The following is a 21,025-nucleotide window of genomic DNA, read 5'->3' as shown; positions in this document are numbered from 1 at the left end:
CTATTTAGTAGCACTGCTGATCTCCTGACTCCCAGTCCAATAGTCTCTCATTTTATATGCTGGCTCCTATCAGAATACATTCTATCAACTAGGCATGAAAACCATCTCCTTTCTCAAAAGAAAAGATCTTTCTAGGACATATCAAAAAGGGATTCTACTTAGTTTAGGATTAGAAGAAACGTTAGAATTTACCTAAACCCTTATCTTCTGTATCAGAGTGCCGGGTGAGGATAGGGTTAACTGTAGGCAGGAAGCCATTGCTGACCTGGCTGAGGAAGGGTGAAGGGAGGGAGTGGTTCCTGGAACTTAAGAGCTGAGGCTGTAGGAGAGGCGATGACCTTTGGGAGAGGAATGTGGCTGTTGCCATGCACTAAGAACAAGAAGGGAGCTGGTCAAATAAATATGCCTTCGTCTCCTCTGATCTTCTGCTGGTACCTCCCGTTGGTTGAACCCAACAGGAAGTCAGCAGGCAAGAGAACCACTGATGTGGTCCATAAAGACCCCAGGACACAGAGTAGAGGGGGAAAGGCAGAGAACGGATCTAGAGGTGGCTTCATTATACCACACTTCATTCTAAAAGTAAAAGCACTCAGACTCAAAGAATTAAATGACTTGCTTAAGGTCTCCCAGTGATAGATATGGGACTGTCATGGTGTGTATGACTTAAGAGAGCTTCCACCCACACATCAGTAAGGAATGAGAACATTAGTCTAAATTTGGAAAATCTGCCACAAATAGAACAAACATCTAGAGGAAGTTTTGTTTTCAAAAAGGGGGTGGTATGCACCCCTTCCACAGAATTAGCATTATCAGGGGCTTTTGTGCTGTGGACTTTGCAAGTCTGATTCATCACATGTTACAAAGAAAACAATTTTAAGATCCTGAGTTTTCTTCCTGTTTCTGTCCTAACAATCATCACAGTTTACGGAACGTTTAGAAGAAGCTGAAGCGGAGTATTAAATTATACATTTTAAGTCGAATAAAGTAAGATCGCTAAGGCAAAAAAAATGGTTGAAAAGATTCACAGAAGTGCATCCTCAAACAAGGATTTTTTTCATCGTTAAAGAACTCTGAGACAACTTTTCAGACTCGAAGTTCACATTACTTAAAAAAAAAAAAAATTGATGTGACAAGACCTTTGAACACAAAAAACTGAAACTTCAAGGGAATAAAACAAGAATGGTGCCCCTAATTTCCCCTCCAGGAAGTAATGCAGCGTAGCATAGTAATTAAGAGTCTAAGTTGCAGAATCAAAATTCTTGGGTTCAAACCTGCTCCATCACTTACTAGCTGCACAACCTTGGGCAAGTGACTTTGCGTTTCTTTGTAAGCCATAGTTCTCCCATGTGTGACATAGGAATAATTGTAGCTAATTGATCAGGTGAGGTGAGGCCTGGATAAAACCAATAAATATAGATTCTTAGCACATTGCCTCTCTGGCACCTACTAGGGTCTCAAAAAATCCTAACTAGTAGCATTATGCCACAATTTATTCTTTTTGCCACCTGAGGTGTTTGTACAACTGCATTTAAGGACTAATTTCTCACAGTTGCTTTGACTGCCATTGATCTGATGATCTGTTAAGACCACCCTAAAGTCCAATTGAATTATGACAGTCCACGATTATGAAGATGCATCTTAAGTGAAAAACAGTGAATGGTAATGCTGAATTTGATGAGTGTGCAAGGAGAGGAGGGAAAGGAGGAAGAAAAAGAAGGGTAGGGGTGGAAGGAGAAGAAAGAGCCCAAAAGGTGGATCCTTTGAAGGATGAAGAAGAGAAGATGCCAGTCTGCCACCATGGGGGCCCCAGGATCCACAGCTATAGCTACACGTTGGACCAAGGCAGAAAAGTCAATGGAAATCAGTCTAAATGTTTAATGCATATAGGATATTATACCTAGGATGCCAACATTCAGAAAAGGATTTCCTTGAAGGGTTAATTACCACCTTCTCTGCAATTTGCTTGTGAAGTGCACAGGTGAGGGAAGGGCCTTCCTCTGACTCCACATCTTAATTTGCCTCCTTCGTTTGGTAGAAACAAGTCTCTGTGATCCTTGGGGTGAGGATGGTCCCAGGCCTCTAGGAACCCCTCCCTAATTCTCTCTTTTTTTTTTTTTTTTTTTGCGGTACGCGGGCCTCTCACTGTTGTGGCCTCTCCCGTTGCGGTGCACAGGCTCCAGACGCGCAGGCTCAGCGGCCATGGCTCACGGGCCCAGCCGCTCCGCGGCAATGTGGGATCTTCCCGGATCGGGGCACGAGCTCGTGTCCCCTGCATCGGCAGGCGGACTTTCAACCACTGTGCCGCCAGGGAAGCCCCCTAATTCTCTTTTGAATGCCAGGTTCTATGGACTCTTCCCCCACATCCACAAGCTAGGGACTGAAGGATGTGAAAAGAGCACCAGATCGGTCCTTATCCTCAAGGAACTTGCAGCCTCAAGCTGCGTGTTGAATTCCTTACACATTACACGTTTGGCAGATTTCTCCCTGGTCAAGGGTATCAACACAAACAGAAGAACAAACCACCGTCACTCCTGTTATTCTTCCCAAAGAAGAGAATGTACTATTTACATCATTTACGGCAGTAACAGAAAGGCAGGATAAAGAAAACTAAGCATTTGATGTGTCTGTTCTGGAATTAGAATTAAGTTGTCTCAGCTCAATGTACCCATCATTAGCTACATTTGGAAAGAGCTCACATTTTGATGGCAGTAAAACTGGCTGCGTTGCAGTTTCTTATTTATAAATCCAGATGACAGCCTTCCTAGGCCCCTTCTATCTTCCTTTGGGGAGGTGGAAGGAATTTTCCCACTGTTCATGATTTCCTTTACTTTTAATTGAGAAGTAAACAAAGGCAAATCTTGCTTGGACCATCAAGTTTCCAGTTTCCTAATTCCTTCGGCTGAGGTTTGAACCAATTCTCTAAATTCTGTTTCCTTTTTGCTCCCCTTCCTATGCCACCAACATTGCTCCAATGTTCCAATGGTTTGTTATAATTATGGAGGTTTTGTGATCGTTTCCGGTAGGTCTCTTGCAGTTCTTGTACAGAAAACATTCTGCATATGGGCATAACTTATTTACGTACTATGTTCCTAATGTGAAGCAACTTAATAATCTCCCTTCGAAGGATATCACATTTAGAAACGGAAACTTAAAAATATGAGTTCTGGGCTTCCCTGGTGGCGCAGTGGTTGAGAGTCCGCCTGCCGATGCAGGGGACATGGGTTCGTGCCCCGGTCTGGGAAGATCCCACATGCCGTGGAGCGGCTGGGCCCGTGAGCCATGGCCGCTGAGCCTGCGCGTCCGGAGCCTGTGCTCCGCAACGGGAGAGGCCACAACAGTGAGAGGCCCGCGTACCGCAAAAAAAAAAAGTTGAAAAAAAAAAAAAACACCCATCAAGTAATAACATATTGTCCTGACAGTTTACAGATTCCTGCTTAGATCACCTATCCTGAAACATGTTAGAACTCATATATATATATATTTTTTGCCTGAATGCAATCAGGCAAGAGAAGTAACAATAGCAAAGATATCAGTTGTAAAGATTCCCAGTTCTATTTCAATGGTAAAGATTAGCCTGACATTCTCAACCACCAGAACAACAGAACCTAAGGGATAATGATATTGGCCTCCTCTGATCCTAGTGACTTCAATCAACTAAAGCTTGGACTCTGTGGACCAGCCAAGCCCCCTCATGAATATGCATGAACTCCTAGCTTAAAACTCCCCCGATTTTGCTGTTCGGGAGACAGTGCTGTGGGAAAGATCCCCAGTGTTCTCCTTACTGGCTGCAAGTAATAAATCCTCCTTCTGATCTTTGGCTTGGTTGTGTCTTTTGGCTTGACAAGCACCAAGAGGCGAACCCATTTTTCAGGTAAGAATGATGTGTCAATGTAGGCTCGTCCATTATAACAAATGTACCATTCTGGTGGGGGAAGTTTATAACCAAAGAAACTATGTGTATGTAGGGGCAGGGTGTAATCTCTGTATGAAACCGTGTAACTCAGATTGGAACTTGAACCCACGGTCTTTTAATTGAGATCACACACCTGGTCTTAGGACTTAATGAAGCTCAGGTTCTTGATGTCTCATGGCAGAAAGAATTCAGTGAGAGACAAAGTGATAAATAAGAAGTGGATTTATTTAGAGAGAAACACACTCCACAGGGAGTATGGGCCATCTCAGAAGGTGAGAGCCGCACCAGGGTATGTGGTTGTCAGTTTTTATAGGTGGGGGTAATTTCACAGGCTAATGAGTGGGAGGAATATTTCAGCTATTTTGGGGAAGGGGTGGGGATTTCCAGAAATTGGGCCACCGCCCACTTTTTGACCTTTATGGTCAGCCTTGGAACTGTCATGGCGCCTGTGGATGTGTCATTTAGCTTGCTGATATGTTACAATGAGGGTATACTGAGGCTCAAGGTCTAGTGGAAGTCATCTCGTCGACCATCTTGGACCTATTTGGTTCTAATCAGTTTATGTCATGTCCTTGGGCTGTGTCATTCTTCTAAAGGTTGTGCCCTGCCCCCTTCCCTCCTGTTTCATGTGCATTACCCTTAATTTTGCTGTGAGCCTAAAACCACTTTTTAAAAATTGTCTTAAAAAAGAAATTTGTATTGGATAATGGGCAGCTCAATGTCAAAATGGATAGGTTTTATTACCTTGATGGAATACAGAACTCAATTTAGGATTGCATTAGTATGCATACAAGTAGAAGAGAAAGCATGTACTGTTTATTCTTCACTGAAGAATCCTAGCCCTGTGCTTTCTATGTAATGGGTGTTTATGAATGAATGAAATCTAAATAGTGTCTCTGTTGAGATTTTTATCCCTTGAGCTGAGTGCAAATATATTAAAGAAATACAGAAATATGTGTAGTTGTCATTATCTATGAAGTTTATTGGTCAATACGGTTATAAAAATCCCACTGTAACTCATATCTACCCTTTCTTTTAGAACAAAGCTGAATCAAAGGCGTGGCTTTGGGGGACTTCCCTGGTGGTCTGGTGGTTAAGATTCTGCACTCCCAATGCAGGGGGCCCATGTTTGATCCCTGGTCAGAGAACTAGATCCTGGATGCTGCAACTAAGAGCCCACATGCCACAACTAAAGATCCCGGATGCCACAACTGAGACCCAGCGCAGCCAAATAAATAAATAAATATATATTTTTTTTAATTAAAAAAAAGAAGATATGGCTTTGGGAGCTGCTTCATGCTCCCAAAGAAGGCCCATGGAAGCTGTGTGACCTCGGGAAAGTCACTTAACATCTCTGACCCTCATTGCCTGTGTTAGTCAAATGGAGACAATTCCTTATTAGCCTAAAGACAGGGAGGCTGGGTAGATGGGTTTTTTGTTTGGTTTTTCATTGTCAAAAATATTTGTTTTGATACAATCCATCACAAAGAAGTCAGTGGAGTTCCACTCTGCCACAGATGTAACTGTGAAGTAAGATCCCTGTGCCATCCAACTGGTGAACATCTGAACAATGTGCCACTTCTTATCCTAATCAGAGCACACACCTTCCATGTTGTTCCTATTTATTGACCGCTTCCACATCCAGATGACCAAATTGTCCTTTATCACCAAAGTAGGCTCAAAATGGTTGGTTTAGACATCTCAGGATCTGCATGCCTCTTACATCCCAAGTAAATCACAAGAGCAATAAAGCCCCAGCACGTGGCAAACTGCCCTCGAAGAGCTGCCACAGCTTTGGCTTGTCCTCTGCTCAGCTTCATCACGGCCATGACCAGGGTGGTGCAGAGGCCACAGATGTTTTCTGATACCCCTGGAGTCGTATCCTTGCTATGAAAGTCCCAACTCCTGACACGTGATATGGTCCCACCCTACTGTCTGCCCTGTTCTCTTATACTCTCTTTCCTGCAGTCCGTGGACTCCAGCCGAAACAGAGCCGTGTTCGCTGACCCCCATGCGTGCCCAGCATTCTCACTCCAGGTCTTTCTCGCATGAGGATCCCCTTCTGTCTACATCCACCTGTCAACTCTCTCTCTGAGAACTCCACGTTTCTTCAGGGCAGAGGCTGTGCCTCGTGCTTCTGCATTGCCCCACATCTAGCACACAGCCTGGTATATAATACGGGCTCGACAAATACTTTTTTGAATAAGACGAAATAGACAAAGAGAGAAACCTAGTGAATGGAGAAGATGACAATATCACCAGTTGGTGCCAAAATGTCAGTGCTGCTTTTCCGCCTGGTGACACGAGCCCCTTCCACACACAGTCCACACACAAGTTACATGTTGTCCTTAAATGCCATCTTATCACTTTGCCCCCCTTCAAAGCCACCCTTTCATGATTTCATAAGTCAGAGCACGAGTGCACTTACCCCTCCCCCTGGGGCCCTTTAGAAACAGCCTCTTAGCTTAATTTGATAAAAAAGAAAATGAAGTACAGTATATGAGAGAAATGACAGGGAAGGAAGGATAATTATTGACGTGGGATAGAATTTAGTTTAAGAGAAACTAGAGTGAAATAACATCTTTTTGGTAGTTATTAAACCAAAGAAGTGGCTTGAAACCTTGACTGTTCAGAACTCATGTCCAAGGAAATTCTTAAGAATGAGTTTGCAAAAATATCTGTTGAAGCAGAGCTGCCCCATGAGTTCAGGGGTGGGTCACCAAGGCTGAGGGTCTAGAATGTGTGTCTAATTCCAAGTATGGATTTACTGAATAGTCACCGTGTGGAGGACACCATCCTAGGCTCATAGCTTCGAGCTACTGTATATAGAACCTGCCACGGTGCTAGGGAAATAATAAATATCATCTCATTTCATCCTTCCAGCGACCCAGTGAAGTAGGTATCACTATCCCTACTTTACAAATAAGCAAAGTGAGTCTCATGGAAGGTAATCAGCTGCACAAGATCCCACAAGTTTAAGTGGCAGAGCAGGATTTGAACCCAGGTTTTTCAGATAACAAATTCATTTCTTATCTACCTTACTTCATAAGGAAGACTTTGCAATACAACCGAAGAAATGTTCTCCTAAAACAGCCACAGGGCAGGATAATGCATAACAAAGTACTAATTTTAAGCATTTATAAAATGTGTTGATTTCCGACAGCTCTCTGAAGCAGAAATTATGATCAATACACCCACACCTGAAAACAAATTAACAATGAGTCAATATTTATTTTGTGCTCTTTTGGCCAAAGCCTATGCAAGTGGCCTTTAGATACAGTAAGCAAACTTTCCTTACAGTGATCTGTGAAATAGGTATTATTATTAATGCCCTCAATCTACAGAAAAGGAAATTGACGTTCAGGTTAATCATTTATTTGGGGCTGTGTTTTTAAAATTTGGCTTGAGCGTGGCTAGAAATTTGTGGTAGGTTCTCTTCCTACCAGGTTGCTAGGACAGTAAATGTTAGTTGGAGCCGTGGTGTCCATCATTGCCCCTGTTTGTTAAGAGTGTATCTGAGAATGAAGCCAATGCGGGGAAAAGCATGAGGGAAAGGTGGAGAGAAACTGGCTCCTGAAGATATTTGAATCTCTAAATCCTGCTGAGCCTGGAGCTGGACCTGCTTTTACGTTTCTCCTGATTTGCTTAATTAGGTATGAATGAGGTTCCTGTCACTTTTAAATGAAAAGGTAACTAATGTAGCTCTCACATATCAGAAACCTACTCTGTACCAGGTCCTTCAAGTATATTAGAGTATAAACCGTGTGATGTGAGGGACCTGTCTATTTTTATCCATAACACTTATCACCATCTACTCCACTACATATATTACTTTTTTTTTTTTTTTTGGTACGCGGGCCTCTCACTGTTGTGGCCTCTCCCGTTGCGGAGCGCAGGCTCCGGACGCGCAGGCTCAGTGGCCATGGCTCCCGGGCCCAGCCGCTCCGCGACATGTGGGATCTTCCCGGACTGGGGCACGAACCCGCGTCCCCTGCATCGGCAGGCGGACTCTCAACCACTGCGCCACCAGGGAAGCCCTATATACTGCTTATTTAATTGGCTTGTGTGCATCCTTACCCCTCGAAAGAAGGTAAGTCCCAGGTCTGTTTCATTCACTCCTGCATGTCCAGCTCTTGGTACAAAGCCTCAAGGCCATGCTTAGTGAGCTGGGGAGCAATGAGAGCTCTAAGCAGAGGAGTGACATGACCTGACTTACTGTTTCAAGAAGGTTACTCTGTGTTGAGAAGAGACCAAAGGGGTGAAGAGAGGAAGAAAGGAAAACCATTTGGAGGCTATGGCAATATCCAGGCAGGAGATGAGAGTGACCTGGATCAGGGTGAAAGCAAAGGAGACAGTGGGAAATGTTCTGATACTGGACATATTTAGAGGAAGAATCACCTGGATTTGGTATCAAATTAGATACGGAGATGAGAAAAAGGGAGAAACGGAAGATAACTTCAGGGATTTCGACTTAATTGTGCAGGTGTCTCTTTCGCCTCCATAAATTGATTTGTTTAAGGGTCATCACATCCTCCTTGACTGTTATTAATTTAGAAAAAGACATGTGACCTTCACGATAGCCAATGGGGTATGGCAGGACATCTGTTGGGAGCATCTCCATAAATGAACCACAGGAAGAGAGTCACCTTCTCTTTCCTCTGGATGAGTTGTGTCTGGATGTGCTACCTGGAACATCTGTAGCATCTTGATACCAGCCTGAGAATGAAACCAACCTGGAGACTGGCAGAGCTGAGAGGTGCAAAGAACCAGCATCTTGGGTGACATCAGTAGGCCCCTGAGTCAACCAAGCCTAGCTCTGAACTTCCTCATTATGAGATGCTATATTTGTATATTATTTAAGACAGTTTAAGGCAGGATTTCTGTTACTTACAACTTAAAGCATCCTGATCCAGGACCCTCATTTGTAAATTTTACGGTTTTACAGGTTTCTTTTTAGAATGAAGTACCAAAGGATTTAGAAATGTTTCCAGTGTGTCCAAAACAATATACCCTACATTATTACACTCTTGGCTGGAGGAAAAAGATTTGATAGGAGGGAAAAGGCTGGATAGGAAACCAATTCCACAGTTACAGCAGGCAACAAATTACACATACATTGATTTATGACATGAAAGGAAACAAATCAGTTGAGGAATTGTGAGTGCAAAGCTACAGTGCCCTAGAGCAGTGTTTTTCCAACTGCAGTGTGTGACCTGCTCGTCACAGGTCATATGAACAATTTAGTGAGTCTAGACTAGCATTTAAAAAATGAAATAGAACAAATAGAATAGGACAGAATAGAAAAGAATAGAATAGAAATTACCAGAGCACATAGTAAGGATTATTACCTTGTGGACCTTTTGTTTCCGTTTTATACTTATCTATGTGTCTACCATGTAACACGTGTGCCTTGTCGTGGGTCATGGCCAAAAAGGCTTGAGAAATACTATCCAGGAATACAGAGGGACGCTGACCATCTCTCTTTACACACAGCTCTCTAAACCACCAGCACTGACTGGTTGATTTGCTTTAATTACACAAATAAATTTAACATCTTTTCTAATGAAAACATATTCTATTCATGTCACTGTAATAAAATCTTCCTTCTCAGATAAAAATGGTGCTCCAGATGCATGGAACAGGGGACCAGGACGACAGGTGAGCCCGTGCAACGCCCTTGGGTGTCGGGCTGCGTTGCTCCATGGAGCTCGCTCTTGCGTTCTCTCCCAGGAGTCTCTCTGAACATCTTTGGTTTCTATGAGATTCTTGCTTCTTATGCTGACATGAGGGGAGGAGGCAAAAGAGGTTTATTTTCATCGCATTGTTGGTGAAAGTGCCCTCGTATTGGTGTAGATTCTTATTAAAGCTGATTATTTTTAATTCCAAAGAGATTAGAAGCCACTCCCCAAATTTCAACTCCCAGTGCAAGTTAGTTGTTCATGAGGCAGCCCATCATGAGCACATGTTCCCATCAAGTGGCCCCACTTGTTCTGAGGGCTCTTATCAATCATACCTATTCATGATACGGAAGGCTTGTTAAGGTAAGGGGCCTGGGCTTTGGGTCGCATTTCCTCATCCCACCTCTAATTTCAGTGCAAGGCCGATGGACAGTTCCACGCAGGCTTGGACCTCCTCAGGTACCCACCTGTGGTACCCTCAGGGCCAATATCTGCCCAAGAACACCTGCCTGTGCATCTGTCAGTCCAGAACACCTGCCTGTGCACTTAACACTCCTGGGAGCAATCCTCAAAGAAGAAGGGATGGATGCTGATGGACGTATACTCCAGCCTCCTGTCCTTCCAGGGACAGTCCCAGGAGGAACTTCATATGCTCCTCAAAGGCCCTTGAATCTCAGAAACTGAATCTCCATTGCCTACAGCTGGACCTTGATGATACACCCTTACGTTGACTTTCCCTTCTTCCTTGTCCCACTCTCCCTTTTCCCTCCCTTCTGCTCCTTGGGATAACCTCCCAAACAAAATACCTGCACCCAAGTCCTTGGGTGGGACTCTGATTTTAGGGGAACTAAAAGAGAATCTAAACTAAGCAGAATCGAATTGACTTAAGGAAAAACACATCTAAAGAAATTATTTCATGAACCCAAACAAAGCCTTCATAATATGATATACATATATACAATGACTTTAAAAGAATAGGAAGGGATCTGGTAACAGAAATACTTGGGGGAGTCATCCTCAGAAGAACAAAAGAAATTGATGTGGAAATTTAGAAATCAGTAGCAAAATTTAGAAATCTTATGGAAAAGAGGTTAGTTGTCTCTGAATCCATTTCTTATCCACCTGGGAGCTGAAAAAGTCAAAAAGTGGGTGGGCAGCATTGGAGAACAGTGCAAAGTTACACCAGGAATACCCTTAAAACCCAACCACTCGTTGGTTTTCTTCATCTCTCTTCATCTCATCTCTTCAGAGAGATGCCAACAAAGGCTAGTTACTTTTCACACTAGATCATATCTCCAGGTAAAACCAGGGAACTAGAATGTGAAAATCTATTCTGAGGAGCAATCTTCCACAAATAAAGGTCCAAAATAAGAAAAGAGGGAAAAATTTATAAAATAAGTGATTTTAAAATTTTTATAAATATGACGCGATAAATATTTTTGATTCAGAAAAATCACTAATTTTAAGAAATTTGGAAGGCAATTTTAATCAGTAAAAGCTCTAAGGTACAAATATATATTTGAGTGCCAAAATACAATATCACCTTCAAATACTCACAGAAATACAATCATTGGTTTAGTTTACTAAACCAATGCTTAAAAGAGCTCCTTAGACAACTTGGTCTAGTAAAAAGTTTAAAACAGCTTATATCGGTTTTTAATGTAAGCTGTGTGATATCGCTTATTTTTCAGTTAATGAATGCTTAAAATAGTATTTTGTTGTAAGAATTTTAAGTATCTTTCTGTGCATCTCTTTACATTTTCTGTGAAGAAGAAGATATTTTTAAAGTGGTAAATCCTTGTTCAACCGTGTTTTAAAATATCTCAAATGATGTTTTAGTGATGTCTGGATTAATGAATGTCTGTTGCCCTGACATGTACTGACGGAGTATGACACACAAAGTCTGAGAACCTATCATTTTTTCCTATATTTAATATTGGTCAGGCCCCTATTAACGTTGAGTCAAGTTCTGGTTTCTGAATTTCTAGAGAGCTGTAGAGGACTTGGAAAAGGTCCAAAGAGAAACAACAAAAACCATTAAAAGGATGGAGGAGAAGACCTCTGAGGAAACGTTAAAGACGCTGAACTGGCTTCACCTTGAAAATTGCAGGCCAAGGACTGATTTAATAACTTTCTTCGAGAACAGGATGGTTTATTTGGCGAAGGATGCTAGCTGGCTTTTCTCCATCTCTACAGAGATGAAAACCAGACAAAATTGGATTAGAATGCAACAAGAGAGTCCTCTTTGACCTAAGGCAGAACTCAGCTGCAAAGGTGATTAAACTCTGTCATTACCAGCACTGGAGAGCTTTGAAAATATGTTCAACAACCATTAGCTATGGGAGTTTAGGCAACTCACTGGAGAAGGAAATCCCTTTCAACCCTATGCTTCCATGTATTTGAATTCTCAAAAGCCAGGTTAAAAGATTTACCCAGTGCAGAGGGGAGCCCAGATTTCCCTCACCTGGGAACAAGGTCACCAGAATATATCATCTTTCATTCTGAAGCTAGAAAGATTTCACATAAAATGAATGATATTAGCCATATGCTGAAGTAATGCAACTCTGAGTTGGTTTGCAAATATTACTAATAAACGTAGTATTTCCCAAATTTCATAAAGAAATGAATGGAAACCATGTTGAAACGTATCTAAGAGAAACTGTGATTTAATCATATTCATTGCACATCTGTTGAACACCTGCTATGCTTCAAGCAGTGTGCCAGGTACTGGAGATTCCAAGTCAAATCTGACTTGGTCACTGACCCCCGGATGGGTTACAATCTGGTGAGGAGAGAGAGATGTTACTGGCTAATCCTATGATAGTGAGAAGGGCAGCCAGCTGTGGAGGCACCTGAGTAAAACTCCTAGTCCAGAAGGGATATTCTGGGAAGGTTTCCTGAGAAGGGGCCCTGAGGATGAGCTTTGGAAATAGATGTGAAATTGGCACAGGAAGGATTTCTTCTAGAGAAGAAGGTGGATTAAAGGAAGGATATAATACCCAAAGCGAGTCTGTGCTCGGTGCTATGTGCCAGGTACCATATCAAGTGCTTAATCAGCATGATTTCTTTGAATCATCATGACCGCCCTCATTTACTCATGCATCAGACTTCTGAGTGGCTGCTGTGTTCCAGGGAATGAACACAGATTCTGTTTTCCAAGAGCTTAGCCCAGTGGGGCATGCTATACAATAATCAAATAATCATAAAACTGTGATGAATGGAAAAGGAAAAAAAGTTGTTAATTGCAATATAGCCATTTCCCTCACTCTTTCAACAATCAAAGAGAATTCTGCTTTTGCCTTCTAAGCTTCTCCCATCTCACTCCCTCCCCTGCCCCACTCCAAGAAAAATTCTTTCTCTGTCAGCTGGGTTCCTGAGCTGTTGTGATGCCAAATATAATTAACAGGGGAAAAGAGAATAGACTTTAGAAGTAAGGGTGAGCTATTTGTTCAAGAAAAGAACAGCGGCAGATGGAAATAATTTATTAAAAAATGAAAGGTTATTTTATTTTATAACATAAAAAGTCATCTCAAAAGATGACTTTTGAGATGGACATTTACGTATGAGTAAGATTCTATGGTAGGGGAGGTATGAAAGTGGTGGAAGCAGTGTTCAAAAAGGATGGATATGGGAAAGTGGATGGTGCTCAGAAAACTACAGGTTTTCCAGTTTGCCTGAGGCAGAGGGTACATGTTAGGAACAAAAGACAGAAGTTAGAATATTTGGTGACTATCATACAAGATGCAAGCTGAGGAATGTCTACTTAATTGAAGGTTTTTGAGCAGGTATATAATAAAACTGGGGTTGTATTTTGGGGAAAGTCATCTGGCAGTCACATAGTATAAATTATCCTTGGAAAGACTGACTTTGCACTCACTGAGAAATCTTCTTGCTGGAAATTTTTTTCTTAAGTAGATTCTCATACTGGCAAGCAAGTACACTGACCAGCTGACAAAATATGCCTATTTGGCAGTCATATTTCTCGGGGTAAATTAATATAATCTATGGTTTATAAATCAGTCCATTCATGTATTCCTCAATCGACTTGCTTACTACTTTAAAATGCATTTCCTTCTAGATGGATCTAAGAACACTTTGTACAAAACATGTACATTTATTTACTGCAAATACAGCAGCAAATAAATCAGAAATGAAAATCAAAAGCCATATAGTGGAAATGGAAAGGCAATTATCTAGGATCAGGATCTAGAATAAGATGGTAAATTCAAACATTACATTAGCTCTAGCTTCCTAAAAGCCCAGGCATAAAGGGAATTTGAATAGTGTAGTTCTTAATGCCTAATGAAAGAAATTTTATTAGTTTTTTAGGTGAGACACGCTTTTTCTTCCTGGAGTCTAATAGAAAATTAGCATATATTTTTAGTGAAGTCCAGTTTTTAGACAACGAAAAAATCAAACTTCACATAGTCATTTCTTTTCTTTTTAAATTTGTTTATTTATTTATTTTTGGCTGCATTGGGTCTTCGTTGCTGCATGCGGGCTTTCTCTAGTTGTGGCGAGCAGGGGCTACTCTTTGTTGAGGTGCACAGGCTTCTCATTGCAGTGGCTTCTCTTGTTGTGGAGCACAGGCTCTAGGCACATGGGCTTCAGTAGTTGTGGCACACGGGCTCAGTAGTTGTGGCTCATGGGCTCTACAGCACAGGCTCAGTAGTTGTGGCGCTCGGGCTTAGTTGCTCGCGGCATGTGGGATCTTCCCGGACCAGGGATCAAACCCTTGTCCCCTGCATTGGCAGGTGGATTCTTAACCACTGTGCCACCTAGGAAGTCTCATAGCTCACTGTTCTGATTTCCAGGATTATTAGTAAAGAATTTTACCTTTTCAAATGCTTTTTGGCCATTCAGGTATGCTCCTCTGTGAACTGCCTTAACAAATCCTTCACCCATTTTCATAACTGGTAATTTTTTTCCCCTACTGATTTGCATGAGTACCATTTTGTGGTCTTATTATAATCTATATTTGGATTACATAATTTTAAATATGTTCTCTTGTCTGTGACTTGTTTTCAAAAATATTGGTGGTATCTTTGGTCTACAGAAGTTTCAAATGACACAACCCTGAAATCTAAAATAAGACAAAACTCACCCAACTGATACATATTTCCTACTTTTTGTTAGATAAACACAATCCTCCTTTTGCTAATTTCATTACTTTTGAGAGAGACATCTAATGTCTCTCTCTCAAGAGACATTAGAGGGAGCAAAGGAAATAAACCTGCCTTCAGGACTATCTACATAGAGCAGCCTGGGGTAGGGGCCTAGTGGGCTACAGCACCTGGGGATCTAAAGTTCCTTCTCATCAGCCTGAAAAGAAATTGCTGTAAAACACACCGACAGGCATCAAAGAAGACCTGAAACTTTTTTCAAATTCTATTATGCTCTAGAGAACACTGAAAAAAGTTGTTTTTCAGAAGCTGATGGCCCAGATTAGAAGGGCATAAATTTCAGTTTCCAGTAAGCTTGCACTGACCTTTCCTCAATAACAGGATGTACCATATGGCAAGGTATGTTTACATTCACTTGTGACAGTGCCCTGGCTCTGTTTCACTTCCTCTGACTAATATCCCCAAATTCACTCTTCTAAAACACTTTCCATTTCTTTCCAACAATTATCAGTTAGATATCTTGGTAGGAAAAAAAAAAAAAAACTAAATAATAAAAATTACAAAATCCCCAGGGATAGATTTAGCAAAAAACATCCAGATGCACTTTACTGAGGAACATACAAGATTTTATTTACTAGAGAGAAATGCTGTGTCCCTGAATGGGGACAGTCATTAGTGAAAAGACATCAATTATCCCCAGATTAATATATGTATGCTTAACATAATTACCAATAAAAATTCATCTGAAAAATTAACTAGGAAGAATAGCCATATTACTTCCAAAAACAAGAGTAATAAATTATAACTGACTTGCCAGATCTTTAAATTGCAAAACTGGAGCCAAAACACAAAGTCCAAAAGCATGTAAAAAAAAAATTAAATGATGAATGTGACTTTTGAAATCAGTTCAGAAGGGACTGACAATTCAATATATGACGTGAATAACCATTTAACCAACGTAAAGTTAGATGACTACATCACACCATCTGCCAGAATAAATTCCAGAAGAATTAAAGGGTTAATTTTTTTTTTTAACGAAGCCATTTTCTAAAGAATATAGAGTTCGTTATTTACATATCCTTGGGAGTAGAAGTGGCCTTTCTAAGAAAAGCCAGCGATTATAATAGAAAAACTCCATAGAAATGATTCCAAAGTTTCTTCATGTTCATAATGATGACAGTGATAAAGTTGAAAGAAAAATTATAAGCTTATCTTTATCTTTAAAATACAAATAAGTATTCTGTCTAAAGATGCATTCTGAAGGTTGACAGAGTTTTAAGGGGAGGAAAGGGAGAACATTCACTTTTTACTTTGTACGTTTTAAAAAAGAAGGAAATGTGGTGGGAAAATGGGATATTTTTACGTTACTTTCTCTGTATTTTCCAGGTTTTAATTTTCCTGTAATAAACACACACTACTAATCTGTTTATCAAAAGAAAAAAATACCCATCTTTTTAAAGTCACTCTAAAGCTTTAAAGCAGGTTAAAGGCTAAAGTAACTCTAAAAAAAGAACACTCTTGGACTTTCCTGGTGGTGCGGTGGTTAAGAATCTGCCTGTTAATGCAAAAGACACAAGTTTGAGCCCTGGTCTGGGAAAATCCCACATTCTGTGGAGCAACTAAACCCGTGCGTCACAACTACTGAGCCTGTGCTCTAGAGCCCACGAGCCACAACTACTGAGCCCACATGCCACAACTACTGAAGCCCGTGTGGCTAGAGTCCATGCTCTGCAATAAGAGAAGCCACCACAATGAGAAGCTCATGCACCACAACGAAGAGTAGCCCCCACTTGCCACAATTAGAGAAAGCCCACACAGAGCAACGAAGACCCAATGCAGCCAAAAATAAATAAATAAATTTATTAATAAATAAATAAATAAAATTTAAAAGAAACACTCTTAAAAATCAATTTTAAAAAGCCAGAGCAGAAGCAAGAAGAACTACAATTCTGCAGCCTGTGGAACAAAAACCACATTACCAAAATATAGACAAGATGAAAAGGCAAAGGGTTATGTCCCAGATGAAGGAAAAAGATAAAACACCAGAAACACAACTAAATGAAGTAGAGATAGGCAACCTTCTAGAAAAACAATTCAGAAAAATTATAGTGAAGATGATCCAGGACCTCGGAAAAAGAATGGAGGCAAAGATCAAGAAGATGCAAGAAATGTTTAACAAGGACCTAGAAGAATTAAAGAACAAACAAACAGAGATGAACAATACAATAACTGAAATGAAAACTACACTAGAAGGAATCAATAGCAGAATAACTGAGGCAGAAGAACAGATAAGTGACCTGGAAGACAGAATGGTGGAATTCACTGCTGCAGAACAGAATAAAGAAAAAAGAATGAAAAGAAATGAAGACAGCCTAAGACACCTCTGAGACAATATTAAAAGCAACAACACTTGCATTAAAGGGGTCCCAGAAGGAGAAGAGAGAGAGAAAGGACCCAAGAAAATATTTGAAGAGGTTATAGTCAAAAACTTCCCTAACATGGGAAGGAAATAGCCATCCAAGTCCAGGAAGCAAAGAGAGTCCCATACAGGCTAAACCCAAGGAGAAACACACCGAGACACATAGTAATCAAATTGGCAAAAATTAAAGACAAAGAAAAATTACTGAAAGCAGCAAGGAAAAAACAACAAATAACATACAAGGGAACTCCCATAAGGTTTACAGCTGATTTCTCAGCAGAAACTCTACAAGCCAGAAGGGAGTGGCATGACATATTTAAAGTAATGAAAGGGAAGAACCTACAACCAAGATTACTCTATGCAGCAAGGATCTCATTCAGATTCGATGGAGAAAGAAAAAGCTTTACAGACAAGCAAAAGCTAAGAGGATTCAGCACCACCAAACCAGCTCTACAACAAATGCTAAAGGAACTCTTCTAAATGGGAAACACAAGAGAAGAAAAGGACCTACAAAAACAAACCCAGGGCTTCCCTGGTGGCACAGTAGTTGAGAGTCCGCCTGCTGATGCAGGGGACACGGGTTCGTGCCCCCGTCTGGGAAGATCCCACATGCCGCGGAGCGGCTGGGCCCGTGAGCCACAGCTGCCGAGCCTGCGTGTCTGGAGGCTGTGCTCCACAACGGGAGAGGCCCGCGTACCAAAATAAACAAACAAACAAACCCAAAACAATTAAGAAAATGGTAATAGGAACATACATATCGATAATTACCTTAAACATGAATGGATTAAATGCTCCAACCAAAAGACACAGGCTTGCCGAATGGATACAAAAACAGGACCCATGTATATACTGTCTACAAGAAACCCACTTCAGATCTAGAGACACATACAGACTGAAAGTGAGGGGATGGAAAAAGATATTCCATGCAAATGGAAATCAAAAGAAAGCTGGAGTAGCAATACTCATATCAGATAAAATAGAGTTAAAAATAAAGAATGTTACAAGAGACAAGGAAGGACACACATAATGATCAAGGAATCAATCCAAGAACAAGATATAACAATTATAAATATGTATGCATCCAACACAGGAGCACCTCAATACATAAGGTAACCGCTAACAGCTATAAAAGAGGAAATCGACAGTAACACAATAATAGTGGGGGACTTTAACACCTCACTTACACCAATGGACAGGTCATCCAAACAGAAAATGAATAAGGAAGGACAAGCTTTAAATGACACAATAGACCAGATAGATATAGTTGATATTTATAGGACATTCCATCCAAAAACAGCAGATTACACTTTCTTCTCAAGTGCGCACGGAACATTCTCCAGGATAGATCACATCTTGGGTCACAAATCAAGCCTCAGTAAATTTAAGAAAATTGAAATAATATCAAGCATCTTTTCTGACCACAATGCTATGATATTAGAAATCAATTACAGGGAAAAAAATGTTAAAAACAAAAACACATGGAGGCTAAACAGTACATTACTAAATTCCAAGATATCACTGAAGAAGTCAAAGAGAAATCAAAAAATACCTAGAGACAAATGACAATGAAAGCACAATGATCCAAAACCTATGGGATGCTGCAAAAGCAGTTCCAAGAAGGAAGTTTATAGCTATACAAGCCTACCTCAAGAAACAAGAAAAATCTCAAATAAACAATCTAACATTACACCTAAAGGAACTAGAGAAAGAAGAACAATCAAAACCCAAAGTTAGCAGAAGGAAAGAAATCATAAAGATCAGAGCAGAAATAAATGAAATAGAAACAAAGAAAACAATAGGAAAGATCAATAAAACTAAAAGCTGGTTCTTTGAGAAGATAAACAAAATTGATAAACCATTTGCCAGACTCATCAAGAAAAAGAGGGAGAGGACTCAAACCAAAAAAATTAGAAATGAAGAGGAGAAGTTAAAAGAGACACCACAGAAATAAAAAGCATCCTAAGAGACTACTACAAGCAACTCTATGCCAATAAAATGGACAACCCGGAAGAAATAGACAAATTCTTAGAAACGTATAACCTTCCAAGACTGAACCAGGAAGAAGTAGAAAATATGAACAGACGAATCACAAGGAATGAAATTGAAACTGATTAAAAATCTTCCAACAAACAAAAATCCAGGACCAGATGGCTTCACAGGTGAATTCTATCAAACATTTAGAGAAAAGCTAACACCCATCCTTCTCAAACTTTTCCAAAAAATTGCAGAGGAAGGAACACTCCCAAACTCATTTTATGAGGCCACTGTCACTCTTATACCAAAACCAGACAAAGATACTACAAAAAGAGAGAATTACAGATCAATATCACTGATGAATCTAGATGCAAAAATCCTCAACAAAATACTAGCAAACAGAATCCAACACCACGTTAAAAGGATCATGCACCATGATCAAGTGGGATTTATACCAGGGATGCAAGGATTCTTCAATATATGCAAATCAATCAATGTGATACACCATATTAACAAATTGAAGAATAAAAACCATATGATCATCTCAATAGATGCAGATAAAGCTTTTGATTAAATTCAATACCCATTTATGATAAAAACTCTCCAGAAAGTGGGCATAGAGGGAAACTACCTCAACATAATAAGGGCCATATTTGACAAACCCACAGCCAACATCATTCTCAATGGTGAAAAACTGAAAGCATTTCCTCTAAGATCAGGAACAAGACAAGGATGCCCACTCTCACCACTATTATTCAGCCTACTTTTGGAAGTCCTAGCCATGGCAATGAGAGAAGAAAAAGAAATAAAAGGAATACAAATTGGAAAAGAAGAAGTAAAACTGTCAGTATTTGCAGATGACATGGTACTATACATAGAGAATCCTAAAGATACTACCAGAAAACTACTAGAGCTAATCAATGAATTTGGTAAAGTTGCAGGATACAAAATTAATGCACAGAAATCTCTTGCATTCCTATACACTAATGAGGAAAAATGTGAAAGAGACATTAAGGAAACACTCCCATTTACCACTGCAACAAGAAGAATAAAATATCTAGGAATAAACCTACCTAGGGAGACAAAAGACCTGTATGCAGAAAAGTATAAGACACTGATGAAAGTAATTGAACATGATGCCAACAGATGGAGAGATACACCATGTTCTTGGATTGGAAGAATCAACATTGTGAAAATGACTATACTACCCAAAGCAATCTACAGATTCAATGCAATCCCTATCAAATTACCAATGGCATTTTTTACAGAACTAGAAGAAAAAAATCTTAAAATTTGTATGGAGACACAAAAGACCCTGAATAACCAAAGCAGTCTTGAGCGAAAAAAACGGAACTGGGGAAATCAGACTCCCTGACTTCAGACTATACTACAAAGCTACAGTAATCAAGACAGTATGGTACTGGCACAACAACAGAAATATAGGTCAATGGCACAGGATATAATGCCCAGAGATAAACCCAGGCACCTATGGTCAACTAATCTATGACAAAGGAGGCAAGGATATACAATGGAGAAAAGACAGTCTCTTCAATAAGTGATGCTGGGAAAATGGGACAGCTACATGTAAAAGAATGAAATTAGAACACTCCCTAACACCATACACAAAAATAAACTCAAAATGGATTAGAGACCTAAATGGACGACCGGACACTATAAAACTCTTAGAGGAAAACATAGGAAGAACACTCTTTGACATAAATCACAGCAAGATCTTTTTTGACCCACCTCCTAGAGTAATGGAATAAAAACAAAAGTAAACAAATGGGACCTAATTAAACTTAAAAGCTTTTGCAGAGCAAAGGAAACTATAAAGAAGATGAAAAGACAACCCTCAGAATGGGAGAAAATATTTGCAAATGAATCAATGGACAAAGGATTCGTCTCCAAAACATATAAA

Source organism: Tursiops truncatus, chromosome 5 (assembly GCF_011762595.2).
Source record: "Tursiops truncatus isolate mTurTru1 chromosome 5, mTurTru1.mat.Y, whole genome shotgun sequence".
Lineage (NCBI taxonomy): Eukaryota > Metazoa > Chordata > Mammalia > Artiodactyla > Delphinidae > Tursiops > Tursiops truncatus.
This window is presented reverse-complemented; position numbering follows the sequence as displayed.